Consider the following 17,235-nt stretch of genomic DNA (forward strand, 5'->3'; position numbering starts at 1 on the left):
TATTCCCAATATCAAAGTTACAAGTATACGATAGAGAACTCCAAAATCTAGAAATCTAAACAAATAGGTTTTTCGGACACAATTTTCCAACTTTTTTCTAGGGAAGAAGCATGACAGTCAGCCTTTGTTTAAGAAAAATAACCTTTCTTTATGGTTGTGGTTTGTTCAATAAATGCCCCCCCCCCATGTATGTCTTTCATTCTATCTATCTACACACACATATATGTATAAGGCTTTCAAAAAGCCTGGTAAGTGACATAGAAAACCCTATATACATATTTATTTGTGACAATTTGATTATCTGGAAGATCAGAAAAATCCTTATGGGTCTACAAAGACCTTGTATTTACTGACATGGAAAAATGTTCACAATCGGTTGATGTATTAAAAAGCAGGTCACCAAAGAAAGTAGGGTCATTATAACCTCGTTTCTGGCCAAAAAAAAAAAAAAAATTTGTATCTTTATATAAAAGCGGAGGCAAAAGTCAGAGAAGATGCACATTTTCATTATATTCTTATATTATTTAATACAAATAATATTTTGTTATTTTATAATTTTTACTTACACTCTGCACCCACCAAATATTATTTTATTGATATTATTTATTTAATATTATTTAACGATTATATATTATTACCCAGTTATGTATTATTCGTTAAATTATCTCATTATATTATTATTGTTTTGAGTGATTTATTTTTTGCATATCTGTATTCTTAAAATTACTCCGCAAAAAATAATCCTTATGTACATGCGGCACTTAAAATTTTTTAATTTTCCTTCCTCACTTGCTTTCCCTCTTTCCCTCCTCTGTCTACTCTCTCTCTCCTTTTTCTCTTTTTTTCTTCTCAAACTAGCGTCTTTTAAAAAAACCAGTTTTCTTCAGGGCGTTCCTACAACCAGCTGCAAATCATCACAGCCACGAGGTGCCGGCTCGGAACCTCGTGTGGCTTCGTGAAGATTCGGCCGGTTCCGTGAGAACCGCGGGCAGCCCCGAGCCCCGGAGCGACGCCGCCAGGCAGGGCTGGGCTCGGGTCTGCCACCGCACAAAGGGACCGCTGCACCGGGAGGCCAGCAGATGCCAACAGACAGCTTTTGTGAGTCCCTTCATGTTAATTAACTTTTGTGAGAACCTTCATGTTAATTAACTTTGCTTGAGCTTTCCCTGGACTTGAAAGCTTTGGAGTGGTTTGTTTTTGTAAAATGCTTTGACTCCAGGGAGAGCGGCTTCAAGGGGGGAAGAAAGGAGAAACAAAAAGAAAGAAAGGGAAAATTTTAAAGTGGGGCTTTGCTTGCCGGGGAGATTTCTTCCCTTGGCTCCGTCCCTCCCCTCCCCCACCAGGACTGACTCAGCCCTCAGAGAGAATTTTAATGGCTTTTTTCTTATCCCAAAAAAAGAACCAGAACCGGAACTCCGTGGCAGTGGGAGCTGGCTTTGCTACACCCAGTGCAGACAGGTGTGTGTGTGTGTGAAGGAAGCAAAGTCAAAGTATGGAGAGTCATGCCTAATTTATTTCATATTGGAAAAAAAGGAAAACGGAGTTAGGTTACCAGGGCTGGTTCTATTAGTTAACAAACTTGGCCATCCTTTCAGCATCAGAACGCAGGGTGAGCCGCAGGTAGTGCTTCTTGGTGATTCCAACACTTTATGTGCCTGAGCAGAATGCTGAAGTCTTAACAGAGGCCAAGTAAAAGGGAAACTGCTGGAAAGTGGAAAGTCTGTAGTCAGCCATCTAATTATTTAGTCTACCTAGCATCAAACCACTTTTTCATCTTTTTTCCCATTTTATTTTGAAAAGTTTGAAGCTCGCAGAAGTTGAAAATGGAAAATTAACGTCCATATACTCGCCACCTAGATTCTGTAATAAACATTATTCTGTGTTTGCTATTATCACATATGTATTTATCTATTCATCCCTCTACGTGTCCAAGTCATCTTATTTTTTAAGTATTTTGAATTTGTAGACTGCAGTATATTTCACGCTTAAATATTTCAGCATGCATGCTATTAGCTAGAATTCACTATTTTTTTTTATGATTTGAGCATTTGTTGGGTTTTTTTTTAGTTAAAATTTACATACAGCAAAATGCACAACTCTTAGGTGAACAGTTTGAGGAGCTGTAACAAACACATACAATTTGCCTTCTTTTTTTACTCTTTATTTTGAAATAAGTTCAAACTTACAGAAAAATTGCAAAAATAATACAAAGATCTCTTGTTTGGGCTTTACCCAGATTTACCACTTTTAAAAACTACTTGTAAGTTGCATACATCACTCTCCTTTGCTTCCTAATAATTCAGTGGTCTTTCCTAAGAACAAGGCTATTGTCTTTTCCAGGAAATTTGATTCTGAGAGAACAATTTTATCTAATATTCCAATTTTGACAATTTCCTCAAGAATTTCTTTTGTAGCATTTTCCCCTCCAGTACAGAATACAGTGCATTTGGAATTATGATTTTAGCTTTACTAAGTGTCTTTCTTTATCTTGTTTAATTCTTTTTGGCCTAAATTCTACTTTGTCTTATATCACAATAACAATCCTTGAATTCTTACTGTTTCCATTAGCCTGGCAAATTTTCATCCATCTCTATATTTTCACCTTTTTGAATCACTGTGTTTTAGGTATGTCTCTTGATCAAAGCATAGAGTTGGGTTTTGTCACATGAGTGCATTTGAAAATCTTTTCATAAAAAGGTGAGTTGTCTATTCCCATTTATTTATATGACTGATATGTTTGGTGTCAACTATTATTTTATGTTGCAATTATAGTGTGCATTGTATTGTATTTATTGTGCTTCTTTCTCCATTGAGTATGTCTTCTGTATTTTTAAAATTTCTTTTGCTATTTAGAATTTTTTCTAGTTATTACCTTTATGTTTATTTTATACTATCCCCAACCCCTATTTTTCTTACTTAACCTTTTACAACCTATTACAACGAGCAATGATCTTATTCTACTCTCTCTTGTCTCTCTCCTCTCTCTTCCCATTTTTCAGTTGTATTCTTTCTACTTTGCATAACATGATATTTGTGTTCACTATCCATCTTCCTGCATAGTTTTCCTCCTAGTTCTACAATTAAATATATTAAGCATTCAATATTGGTTATTTTGCTGAAGTTTCCTCTGTTATCACTTATTTGGCTGAAGTATATCCTCTAAAATATTCTTCAGGATGGGCATACGTTCATTATTCCCTGATTTGGATAGCTTAGATGGAGGTAAAATACTAGACGAGCACTTTCTTTCCTTGGGTTTCATGAAAGTGCTGATTCACTGTTGCCTTACTTTGTATGTGGCTCTTGAGAAGTGTAATACCAAGCCTGATTTTCTTCCCTATAAATAACTGGATCTTTTTGCCTCAGGGCACTGAGGATTTCTTTCCTTTGTCTTAAAGTCTAATAGTTTTACTAGGATATGTCTCAGAGATAATTGTCTAAAGTCAATTTTCCCAGTTACATGGTAGGCCTTAGCATATGCAGATTAAAGTGTTCTTTTATTTCCAGAAAGTTTTCTTGGGTTACAGATTTAAATACTACTTCTGTTGCAATATTTTGTTCTCCTCGTCAATGACCATAATTATACATATGTTGGACCTTCTTTATCTGCCTTTCACTTCAGGTACTCTCTTTCTGACCATTTTAATTTCTTCATCTCATTTTAACTCTCTTGGTTGTTTTCTTCAATATCGTTCTGGAGTTTGATTAATTAATGTTGCATTTCTTCCTGTTTTGTGTCCATTTCTGTTGTTTTTAAAAATAGAATTTTAGGTTTTTGTTTGTTTAGTGTTTATCTATCTCCATATACTTGCTTTGGGATATTTAATTCAATTTGGAGGATTGTGTTGAATTTTCTTCTGCTTCTTGAGTAGTTTTAAGGGAATAATTTTATCAGCACAAATGTTATGATTAAGTTTTTGTTTTCTTCTTGTACTTGCTTTGTATGGAGTTGGTTTGATTTTTTTTTTTTTCCATTTCTAAGCATTTTGTGGCAGGATTCCTAGTTAAAGAGTGCCTTCTTGTACAAGTTATATTGAAGTGTAGTTTCTTTAATGGATGATGATGTTCGTAGTTGAGGTGGTGGTGGTAGTGATGGAGAAAGGGGATTGATTAGCATAGTGGCATACTGGTAAAAGTTTAATGACCAGAGCTCCAGGGGTGAAAAAAACCTGATTTGCCAGTTTCTGTGGTGTATTTACTCCCAGGATGGCTGGTTTCAGGCTACTAATGGGATATCACTGAACACAGAGCTGGGAACAGATGTTAACGATCATTTCTCCAGAGCCAGTATGTCTTCAGCACATGTTGTTTCTCTTTTGTTTTATGTGATCTTTAATTTTGCCCCTTGTTTCTTTCATATCCTTCACTGCAACATCTTCAAGGGGCACAACCCCTTCTCTGTCTGGTTTTCCCACCACAGCAAAGCTTCTTTGAGCATTTCTACTTCCAGTGCTACTAACTTCAAGGCCCTCCACAGTAGGTGGGGCAGTGAGCTACTAAATCACAAACCTGTGCTCATTTCTTGACACTTACTGTTGGACTTGCTCTTTCTGAAGTCTGGACTACATCTGTGTTCCGGTTTGCTAATGCCGCTGGAATGCAAAACACCAGAGATGGACTTGCTTTTATAAAGGGGGTCTATTTGGTTACACAGTTACAGTCTTAAGGCCATAAAGTGTCCAAAGTAACACATCAACAATCGGGTACCTTCACTGGAGGATGGCCAGTGGTGTCTGGAAAACCTCTTTTAGCTGGGAAGGCATGTGGCTGGCATCTGCTCTGGAGTTCTGGTTTCAAAATGGCTTTCTTTCAGGATGTTCCTCTCTAGGCTGTGGCTCCTCTTAAAAATGCCACTCTCCAATGTTATCTGTATTTGAAATTTTGATATTTTGTTCACCATGGACTTTTTGCATTACTTTTGATTTTTTAAAACCTTGCATTCAAATACTATTTCCTGAGTTTTTTCGTGCCCCTTAAATTTGGGGCCCAAGGTAAATGCCTCACTATCCTTCCCTGCTTTAAAACCTGAAGCACACTTTTTCACTTTAATTATTATTCAGGTTATTTTTGTGCGTGTGGTAATGAGGGTGTTGGAGATTGATTTTGATGATGAATGTACAACTATGTAACAGTACTGTGAACAATCGAATGTATGATTTGTTTTATATGACTGTGTGGTATGTGAATATATATCAATAAAATGAATATTAAAAAAAAAAAATGCCACTCTCAGTTGCTCTTGCGGCATTTGTCCTCTCTTAGCTTCTCCAGAGCAAGAGTCTGCTTTCAACCGCTGTCTCCAAACTGTCTCTCATCTGCAGCTCCTCTCTCAGCTCCTGTGCATTTTTCAAAGTGTCCCTCTTGGCTGTGACAAACTCACTCCTGTCTGAGCTTATATAGTGCTCTAGTAAACTAATCAAGGCCCATGTCGAATGGGCAGGGCCACACCTCCATGGAAATTATCCAATCAGAGTTATCTACAGTTGGGCAGTTCATGTCTCCATGGAAACACTCAAAGAATTACAATCTAATTAACACTAATCCATCTGCCCACACAAGATTGGATTAAAGATAATGGCATTTTGGGGGACACAATACATTCAAACTGACACAATCTGTATCTTTCACTTTTTCTTATTTTTTTGTGGGTCTGTTAAGGCTTGTCCTTTCACCCCCACCCACCACCCCCGTCAGCATCTACAGGCTTGCAGTGCTAGTGGGACTCTCATAGACTGTAGTATTTATTTATCTAATTACAGGTAATTTGAAAGACAGGGTATTCTCTGTCTCCAAGTAATGATGAAGGCTTGAGTCATATGCAGTTTTACATATGCTCCTTGGTGATTTTATGTCTGGCGTTCTAGTTTGCTAATGCTGCTGGGATGCAAAACACCAGAGATGGATGGGCTTTTATAAAAGGGGTTTATTTGGTTACACAGTTACAGTCTTAAGGCCATAAAGTGTCCAAGGTAACACATCAGCATTCGGGTACCTTCACTGGAGGATGGCTAAATGGCATCCAGAAAACCTCTGTTAGCTGGGAAGGCATGTGGCTGGTGTCTGCTCCCAAGTTCTGGTTTCAAAATGGCTTTCTCCCAGGACATTCCTCTCTAGGCTGCAGTTCCTCAAAAACATCACCCTTAGTTGTACTTGGGGTATCTGTCCTCTCTTAGCCTCTCTGGAGCAAGAGTCTGCTTTCAACAGCCGTCTTCAAAATGTGTCTCATCTGCAGCTCCTATGCTTTCTTCAAAGTGTCCCTCTTGGCTGTAGCTCCTCTTCAAAAGTTCAGTCTCAGCTGCACTGAGTTCCTTCTGCTTGTCAGCTCATTTATATAGCTCCACTGATCAAGGCCCACCCTAAATGGGTGGGGCCACACCTCCATGGAAATATCCAATCAGAGTCATCACCCACAGCTGGGTAGGGTGCATCTCCAAAAAAACTCTCAAAAAAATCTAATCAAAACTGATATTGTGTGCCCACAAAGGATTACATCAAAGATAATGGCATTTGGGGGACACAATATATTCAAACTGGCACATCTGGTAATGGGGGGAGAGGACATACAAGGATGGATAGAGAGATTTGAATTCAGGCAGCAACCATTATCTCCCAGACTTGAGGCCTTTAGGATTTTACTTTTTATTATCAAATTCATTGACTGTTTCAGTGTCAAGTTGACATAGGATGTGAGCTTTCATCTCTACCACAGTTCAGGTGAGACTTAGCCCCCGTAAATAAAGCATGAATTTAATATTCAGTCAACTTGCTTAAAATGGAGAGGACTAAATGTCACATCCACAGTTCAGTGTCAGTGGGACTGGTGAACTGATCCAACTGTAACTTTATGTCAAGTTTCATCCAACTGTTCATGTTATTCTAGCCTCAGTGTATAAAACTAGGCAGAAATGCTTGGCTTTTGGTGGTAATGGTGGAGGGAGAGGAAAAGAAACACATAATATCAGTAATTTGCCTTTGTTTTTAATTTTGGTGCAAATAGAGCAAGGCAAGTCCTCACTAAAAAGCTTTCCAATGTTCCCACGGATCTTGGTATTCACAAATGCATTTAATGTTCATTTGTTATTTTGTCTTGTTCTAACATGTCCGGCATGTGAAGGTTTAACATCTTTGTGTTCACCATGATGTCTAGCACAGATCCACGAGTAAAGGAGATTTACTGATTTATTTTCATTTTTTTGTTTTTAATTTCAAACCTTTTTTTTAGTGCCAAAATGTTGATAAATCTGTAACTCTGCGAAGTACTTAGGCTGCAACATAAAATCTACAACATAGGGTACAATGCCATTGACCCACATGAATTCACTCATTTTTTCAGGAAGGCAGTCAACAAATATATATTTTTAAATTTTTTATCAGAGAAGTTGTAGGTTTACCGAAAAAAAAGGAGAAAATAAGGAGTTCCCATATTTTGCTCCCCCTCCCCTGCACACAGTTTTCACTCATATTAACACTTTGCATTAGTGTGTTACCTTTTTTATAATTGATAAATATTATTCTAGTTACACTATTTATTTAGCCCATAGTTTACGTTAGGGTTCATTGTTTTTGTTGTACGGTCCTATGGGCTTTTTTATACTTCTATTTTATTAACATATACAATGTAAATTTCCCCCTTTTAATGATTTTCAAATATATAATTCAGTTGTGTTAATAACATTCACCATGTCGTATTACCAGCACACATCCATTACCAGAACTTTCCCATCACCCCAAACAGAAACTCTGTACCCATTAAGCATTAACTCCCCATTCTCTAACCCCACCCCACCCCCTGGCAACCTGTATTCTAGTTTCAGATTCTATTAATTGCTCTATTAATTATTTGATATCAATTAAGTCATTCAATATTTCTCCTTTTGTGTCCAGTTCATTTCACTCAACATGATGTCTTCAAGGTTCATATATATTGTCAAATGTGTCAGAACTTCATTCCTTTTTAAAACTGAAAATATTGAATTGTATGTGTATAGCACATTTTGTTTATTCTTAAATCTGTTAATGGACACTTGGGTTGCTTCTGTCTTTGGGCAATTGTGAACAAAGCCACTATGAATGTCAGTGTTTTAATACCTGTTCAAGTTCTTGCTTTAAATTCTTTTGAGCATATACCTAGAAATGGGATTGCTGGATCATATGAAAATTCTGTACTTAACTTTCTGAGGAGCTGCCAAGCTGTTTTCCAAAGTGGTTGAACCATTTTACGTTCTCATCAACATTGAGTGAATGTTCCTGTATCTCCACATGCTCTCCAACACTTTTTAGTTTTCATTTTTAATAATAGCCATTGTATTGGTTGAGAAATGGTATCTCCTTGTGGTTTTGATTTGCATTCTCTATTGGCTAATGATGTTGCGCATCTTTTCATGTGATATTTTGGCCAATGTATATCTTCTTTGGAAAAATGTCTACTCAAGTCTTTTGCCCATTTTTAATTGGGGTTTGTATCTTTTTGTTGTTGCGTTGTAGGATTTCTTTATATATTCTAGATAGTAAATCCTGATTGGATATGTGGTTTCCTATTATTTTCTCCCATTCTGTAGGTTGTCTTTTAGGTTTTATAATAAAGTTCTTTGATGTACAAAAGTTTTAAATTTTGATGAAATCACTATAATCTATTTTTTCTTTCATTGCTTGTGCTTTTTGGTATAAAGTCTAAGAAACCATTCCTGAATACAAGGTCTTGAGAAGGTTTCCATATGTTTTCTTCTAGGAGTTTTATAGTTTTGGTTCTTATATTTAGTTATTTGAGCCATTTAAAGTTGATCTTTGTATATGGTGTGAATAGCCCAACTTCATTATTTGCAAATCGATATCCATTTTCCCCAACACCACTTGTGGAAAAGCCTATTCTTTCCCAATTGAGTGGACTTGGCACCTTTGTCAAAAATCAATTGGCCATGTATGTGAGGAATTATTTATGAACTTTCAATTCAAGTCCTTTTGTCAGTATGTCTGTTCTTGTGCCAGTACCATGCTGTAGCTTTGTAATAAGTTTTAAAAATTGGGAAAAGTGGGGCTTCAACTTCATTCTTTTTCAAGATAGTTTTGGATATTCAAGACCCCTTACCCTTCCATATAAATATGATGGTTTTCTGTTCCATTACTGCAGAGAAGGCTGTTGGAATTTTGATTGTGATTGCATTGAATCCGTAAGTTGCTGTGGGTGGAATTCACATCTTAACAATATTTAGTCTTCCAATCCATAAACATGGAATGTCCTTCCATTTAGTTAGGTCTTCTGTGATTTCTTTTTGCAGTATTTTGTAGTTTACTGTCGATAGCTCCTGTACATCCTTCATAAATTTATTCCTAGGTATTTGATTCTTTAGTTGCTATTGTAAACAGATTTTTTCCTTGGCTTCCTCTTCAGATTATTCATTACTAGTGTGCAGAAACATTACTGGATTTTGGAAGTTGATCTTGTACCCCACCTCTCTGCTGAAACTGTTTATTAGCTCTAATATCTTTGTTATGGATTTTTCAGGATTCTCTATGTCATCTACAAATAGGGGAAGTTTTACTTTTTCCTTTCCCATTTGGATGCCTTTGTTTCTTTTCCTTGCCTAATTGCTCTGGCAAGAACTTCCAGTACAATGTTGAATTACAGTGGTGGCAATGAATATTCCTGTCTTGTTCCTGACATTAGAAAACAAGCTTTCAGTCCTTGTCCAAAGAATATGATGTAGCTATGGGTTTTTTATATATGGTCTCTATCATGTTGAGGAAGTTTCCTTCTATTCCTAGTTTTCTGTTTTTTATCAAGAAGTGGTATTGTTATTTTTTCAAATGCCTTTGCTACTTCAATTAAGATAATCATGAGGTTTGTTTCCTTCATTCTAATAGGGTGGTATATTAAATTAATTGATTTTCTTATGTTGAACCACCCTTGTGTATCAGGGATACATCCCACTTGAGCACAGTGTGTAATTCTTTTAATGCACTGTTGGATTCAGTTTGCCAGTATTTTGTTGGGGATTTTTAAATCCATATTCATAAGGGATATTGTTCTGTAATTTTCTTTTCTTGTGGTGTCCTTACCTGGCTTTGGTATGAGAATGATGCTGGCCTCGTAGAATGATTTTGGGGAGTGTTACATCCTCTTCAACATTTTGGGAGAATATCAGCAGCACTGATGCTAATTCTTAGAATGTTAGTAAAATTTACCATTGAAACCATCTGGTCCTGGTCTTTTCTTAGCTGGGAGGTTTTTGATGACTGATTCAGTCTCCTTGTTATTGTTCTGTTGAGATCTTCTATTTGTTCTTGAGGCAGTGTAGGTCATTTGTATCTTAGTAGGAATTTGTCCATTGCATCTAAGTTGTCTAAATTGTTAGCATACTATTGTTCATTGTACCTTCTTAAGATTCCTTTTATTTCTGTGAGGTCAGTAGTAATGTCTTGCCTTCAATTCTGCTTTTAATTAGTTGCATCCTCTCTTTTTGTGTTTGTCAATCATCAATCTAGTTAATGGTCTCAAAATTGATCTTTTCAGAGAAATAAGTTGGTTTTGTTAATTTTCTCTATTGTTTTTTTTTTAATTCTCTATTTCATTTATTTCTACTCTAATGTTATTTCCTTCCTTTTGCTCATTTTGGGTACAGTTTGCTGTTCTTTCTCTAGTTCTTCCAGGTGTGTGATAAGGTCTCACATTTGAGCTCTTTCTTCTTTTTAAGTGTAGGTATTTAGGGGTATAAATTTCTCCCTGATACTGCCTTCATTGTGTCCCATACTTTTTTTTTTAATTACTGAATTTGTAAGTTTACATAAAAATCATGCATAAAATAGAGTTCCTATGTGCCACCCAGTTATTAACATCTTGCATTAGTGTGGTACATTTGTTCCAATTCATGAAAGAACATGTTTATAATTGTCTATTAACTATAGTCCATTATTTACAATAGAGTTCTCTGTTCCATAAGTTTTGATATATTATGTTGTTGTTTTTTGTGTGTCTCAAGATATTTCCTGATTTCCCTTGTGATTTCTTCTTTGACCCATTGATAAAGAGTGTGTTGTGTAACTTTAATATATTTATGGATTTTCCAGTTCTCCATCTGTAATTGGTGTTTAGCTTCTTTCCATTGTTCAGGAAGATGCTTTGTATAATTATGATCCTTTTAAATGTATTGAGACTTATTTTGTGACCTAATGTATGCTCTAGCCTGGAAAATGATCCATATGCACTTGAGAAGAATATGTATTCTGCTGGTGTTTGGTGAAGTGTTTTATATATGTCTGTTAGATCTAATTGACTTAGAGTTTCCTTCAAGTTTTCTCTTTCCTTATTGATCTTCTGTCTAGATGTTCTATTCATTTTTTTAAAATTTTGAAATAAATTCAAAGTTATAGGAACAGTTGCAAAAACAATACAAACCCCATACACAGAACTCCAGCATACCCTGACCCCCCTCCCCTGATACCCCAATCCACCACCTTTAACATGCTGTCACACCGCTATTTCTTTCCCTCCCTTCCTATCTGTCATCCATCATCTGTTGCTCTGTCTTCTGAACATGAGAGCCAGCTGCACACATCCTTGAACAAACAATCTAATTCACATATACATTTCCCATGAACAAGAATATTCTTTTATGCAACCCCATTAAACACAGCTAAGAAGTACAAGAGATTCAACATTGATACAAAGCTTCCATTCTATATTTCCTTTTTTTTCTTTTCTTTTTTTTCCTTATGTCTCAACTATGTCCTTTTGAGCCTCCTGTCCTCTATCCTCAGATCCCATCAAGGGTCATCCTTGGTATTCAATTGTCATCTATTTAGACTGTCATTTTTTTTTTCTCAATTGTGGAGACATATATACAGCCTAAATCTTCCCATTCCACCCCCTCCCTAGCATTCCATTAGTGGGATTAATCACATTTAGAATGTTGTAATGTTCTTACCTTCCCACCATCCATTACTAGAAATTTCCCTTCATCTCAAACAGCAACCCTACGCTCATTTCTTAACTCCCCATTGCCCCTTCCCCCATTTCTCTTAACCCAAACTCTACTTTTCATCTCTATGGTCATATTCTCTGATAATTTCTTTGTGTTTACTGTGAGGCTTAAAATTAACCTCTTAAATCCATAACAGTCTTGTTTTTCTTTGATACCAACTTAACTTCAATAGGACACATAAACTATGTTCCTATACTCCTCCATTCCCCCACCTTTATATAGTTCTTGTCAAAAATTACATATTTTACATTGAGTTGAAAACCACTGATTTGTCCTTAGAGTTTGTGTATTTTATATCATGTTGGAAGTAAATAGTGGAGTTACAATTCAAAAATTATTGACTTCTGTTTGTATTCCGTTGTGGTCAGAGAATGTGCTTTGAATATATTCATTTTTTTTTTTTTTTAGTTTATTGAGTCTTGTTTTATGTCCCAGCATATGGTCTATTCTGGAGAAAGATCCATGATCACTAGAGAAAAATGAGTGTCCTGGTGATTTGGGATGTAAGATTCTATATATGTCTTTTAAAATTCTCTATTATCTCCTTCTCCTTTCTTTGTTTCTCTGTCGGTAGTATCTGAAGCAGGGCAGGTCTTCTATTGGCAAACTCTCTCAGCATTTGTTTATGAAAAATTTAAGCTCTCCCTCAAATTTGAAGGAGAGTTTTGCTGGATAAAGTATCCTTGGGTAGAAATTTTTCTCTCTCAGAATTTTAAATACGTCGGAGAAACTAAGATGGCGGCTAGGTGAGACAGGGTGAAAAAACACCTCCATGAAAAACACTAGCTAAAAACCAGAAAGTGACCCAGAATACCGGTTACAGCGATGTGCCAGGTGGACGAGGTCTGCTAGTATCACAGGGGCCGTATACTTGGTGAAACCGGGAGTCTGCATTCTGAAATGAGTGAGTAAGCTGTCTGGAAGGCCCGCAGCCGTGCGGCAATCTGGGGAAGCCAGGGTTTGGCGTCTGGAGACTGACGGGCTCTTTAAAAAAAAAAGGGAAAAACCCAGGAGTGGCTGCAGCTGCAATAGTGGGAACCACGCAGTAAAACACAGCAAGAGGGAGCTGGGCTGGCCTCTCAGTGTCTGGCCAGGAAGATAGCCCGCTGCAGATACCCTTGGGGCTGGGGGAATGGAGGGGAGAGACGGAAGCAGAAAGAAACCCCATGGCTCGCAGCTGGCCCCAGGAGGGCTGGATAAACTCCTGCCCAGGGCCGTGCCCACAGCCCAGAGCCCCGCCAGTTGTCCCGGAGCTGGGAAGGAGGAACTGTGCGAGGAGGAGGGGGTTGAGATGCCCCGTTCGGCCATTTTTGCTTCAGGCTGAGAGCATGCCGCTGCATGGCCCGGCAGCCCGGGGCTTCCCTTGTGGGACGGCGCGCACTGGTGACGTAGCACGGCATTCCCTTGGCAGAGCTCCTGGAGGATCGCAGCTGGGAGGGGGGACCCGCTAGGAGAACCCAGGGACGCTACGCCAACTCCAGTGGTTTGTGGGACAGCGAGACAGAGGGTCTGGGGCTGAACTGAAATGAAGGCTTAGACTCTTGCGGCGGCCTTGAATCTCCGGGAACCTGGGGGATTTGAATATTAAAACTGTCCTTCTTCCCTGGCCACCCGTACACACGCCCCACATTCAGGGCAGACGGCTCCAGCAACACACCCAAACTGAGTTCTCCAACTGAACCCCACAAGAATCAGTTCCCCACTCACCGCGGGAACAAGGTTGAGAACTGACTTGAGGGGTATAGACGCCATCTGCTGGTTAGTTAGAGAAAGTGTACATCACCAAACTGTGTTTCTGAAAAATTAGATCAATATCCCTTTTTTGTTTACGACTTGAAAGAACCCTATCAAGCAAAACAAATGCCAAGAGGCCAAAAACAACAGAAAATCTTAATGCATATGATAAAACCAGATGATATGGAGAATCCAACTCCAAACACACAAATCAAGATTTAGGAAGAAACACTGTATCTTGCACAATTAATCAAAGAACTATAACCAAGGAACAAAAACATGGCAAAGGATTTAAAGGACATCAAGAAGACCATGGCCCAGGATATAAGTGACATAAACAAGACCCTAGAAGAGTATAAAGAAGACATTGCAAGCGTAAATAAAAAAATAGACGCTCTTATGGAAATAAAAGAAACTGTTGGCCAAATTAAAAAGACTCTGGATATTCACCATACAAGACTAGAGGAAGCTGAACAACATCTCAGTGTCCTAGAAGTCCACAGAACAGAAAATCAAAGAACAAAAGAAAGAATGGAGAAAAAAATTGAAAAAATCGAAATGGATCTCAGGGAAATGATAGATAAAATAAAACGTCCAAACTTAAGACTCATTGGTATCCTAGAAGGGGAAGAGAAGGGTAAAGGTCTAGAAAGAGTATTCAAAGAAATTGTTGGAGAAAACTTCCCCAACCTTCTACACAATATAAATACACAAAGCATAAATGCCCAGCGTACTCCAAATAGAATAAATCCAAATAAACCCACTCCGAGACATATTCTGATCAGACTCTCAAACACTGAAGAGAAGGAGCAAGTTCTGAAAGCAGCAAGAGAAAAGCAATTCACCACATACAAAGGAAACAACATAAGACTAAGTAGTGACTACTCAGTGGCCATCATGGAGGCAAGGAGGCAGTGGCATGACATATTTAAAATTCTGAGAGAGAAAAATTTCCAACCAAGAATACTTTATCCAGCAAAACTCTCCTTCAGATTTGAGGGAGAGCTTAAATTTTTCACAGACAAACAAATGCTGAGAGACTTTGCCAATGAAAGACCTGCCCTACTTCAGATTCTAAAGGGAGCCCTACCAACAGAGAAACAAAGGAGAAAGAGATATAGAGAATTTTAACAGACATATATAGTACCTTACATCCCAAATCACCAGGACACTCATTTTTCTCTAGTGATCCCAGATCTTTCTCCAGAAGGGACCATAAGCTGGGACATAAAACAAGCCTCAAGAAATTGAAACAAAACAAAACAAAACAAAACAAAAACTGAATATACTCAAAGCACATTCTCCAACCACAATGGAATGCAAATAGAAGTCAATAATTTTTGAACTGAAACTCCACTATTTACTTTCCACATGATATAAAATACACAAACTCTAATGACAAATCAGTGGTTTTGAATGCAATGTAAAATATGTAATTTTAGACAACTATATAAAGGTGGGGGAATGAAGGAGTATAGGAACATAGTTTATGTGTCCTATTGAAGTGAAGGTGGTATCAAAGAAAAACAAGATTGATATGGATTTAAGAGGTTGATTTTAAGCCCCACAGTAAACACAAAGATATTATCAGAGAATATAACCATAGAGATGAAAAGTAGAGTTTGGGTTAAGAGAAATGGGGGAAGGGGCAATGGGGAGTTAAGAAATGAGTGTAGGGTTGCTGTTTGAGGTGAAGGGGAATTTCTAGTAATGGATGGTGGGAAAGAGCGTTACAACATTCTAAATGTGATTAATTGCACTAATGGAAGGCTAGGGAGGGGGTGGAATGGGAAGATTTAGGCTGTATATATGTTTCCACAACTGGGAAAAAAAAAAAAAAAAGACAGTCTAAATAGATGACAATTGAATGCTAAGGATGAACTTGGATGGGTTTGGAGGATAGAGGACAGGTGGCTCAAAGGGACACAGTTGAGACATAAGGAAAAGGAAATACAGAATGTAAGCTTTGTATCATTGTTGAATCTCTTGTACTTCTTAGCTGCACTTAATGGAATTGCATAAGAGAATGTTCTTGTTCATGGGAAGTGTATACGTGAATTATAGTGTATGTTCAAGGATGTGTGCAGCTAACTCTGATATGTTCAGAAGACAGAGCAATAGATGATGGATGATAGATAGGAAGGGAGGGAAAGAAACAGCGATGTGGCAGCATGTTAAAGTTGGTGATTGAGCTATTGGGGGAGGGGAGTCAGGGTATGATGGAATTCCATGCATGGGGTTAGTATTGTTTTTGCAACTGTTCCTATAACTTTGAATTTATTTCAAAATAAAATAAAATAAAATAAAATGTCATGCCACTGCCTTCCGCCTCCATGGTGGCCGCTGAGTAGTCACTACTTAGTCTTATGTTGTTTCCTTTGTATGTGGTGAATTGCTTTTCTCTTGCTGCTTTCAGAACTTGCTCCTTCTCTTCAGTGTTTGAGAGTCTGATCAGAATATGTCTCGGAGTGGGTTTATTTGGATTTATTCTATTTGGAGTACGCTGGGCATTTATGCTTTGTGTATTTATATTGTGTAGAAGGTTGGGGAAGTTTTCTCCAACAATTTCTTTGAATACTCTTTCTAGACCTTTACCCTTCTCTTCCCCTTCTAGGATACCAATGAGTCTTAAGTTTGGACGTTTTATTTTATCTATCATTTCCCTGAGATCCATTTCGATTTTTTCAATTTTTTTCTCCATTCTTTCTTTTGTTCTTTGATTTTCTGTTCTGTGGACTTCTAGGACACTGAGATGTTGTTCAGCTTCCTCTAATCTTGTATTATGAGTATCCAGAGTCTTTTTAATTTGGCCAACAGTTTCTTTTATTTCCATAAGATTGTCTATTTTTTTACTTACTTTTGCAATGTCTTCTTTTTGCTCTTCTAGGGTCTTCTTTATGTCCCTTATATCCTGTGCCATGATCTTCTTCATGTCCTTTATATCCTTTGCCATGTTTTCGTTCCTCGATTGGAGTTCTTTGATTAATTGTGTCAAGTACTGTGTCTCTTCTGATATTTTGATTTGGACGTTTGGGATTGGGTTCTCCATATCATCTGGTTTTATCATATGCATTAAGATTTTCTGTTGTTTTTGGCCTTTTAGCATTTGCTTTGCTTGATAGGGTTCTTTCAAGTTGTAAAAAAAAAAAAAAAATACCAGTCTAATTTTTCAGAAATACAAGTTGGTGGCATACACTTTCTCTAACTGACCAGCAGATGGCATCTGTGAGTCACCTATACTCCTCAAGTCAGTTCTCCTCAACTTTGTCCTTGTGGTGTGTGGGGAAATGATTCTTGTGGGGTTCAGTTGGTGAACTCAGTTTGGATGTGTTGCTGGAGCCGTCTGCCCTGAATGTGGGGCATGTGTCCGGGTGGCTAGGGAGGCAAGGCAGCTTTAACATTCAAACCCCTCAGGTGTTCCTGGAGATTCAAGGCTGCTGCAAGAGTCTAAGCCTTCATTTTCAGTTCTGCCCCAGACCCTCTCTCTCGCTGACCCACAAACCACAGGCATTGACGTAGCGTC

General features: G+C 37.7%; 1 long non-coding RNA gene across 1 annotated transcript in view; it reads left to right on the top strand.

Moving 5' to 3' along the window:
- Window positions 1–1,001: 1,001 nt before the first annotated feature.
- LOC119505631 overlaps window positions 1,002–17,235 on the top strand; it is an 83,613-nt gene continuing 67,379 nt past the window's right edge. Inside the window, exon 1 of the long non-coding RNA XR_005210786.1 lies at window positions 1,002–1,098. This is a non-coding gene — a long non-coding RNA (uncharacterized LOC119505631). The remainder of the gene's footprint in view (window positions 1,099–17,235) is intronic.

This window comes from Choloepus didactylus, chromosome 10 (assembly GCF_015220235.1).
Source record: "Choloepus didactylus isolate mChoDid1 chromosome 10, mChoDid1.pri, whole genome shotgun sequence".
Lineage (NCBI taxonomy): Eukaryota > Metazoa > Chordata > Mammalia > Pilosa > Megalonychidae > Choloepus > Choloepus didactylus.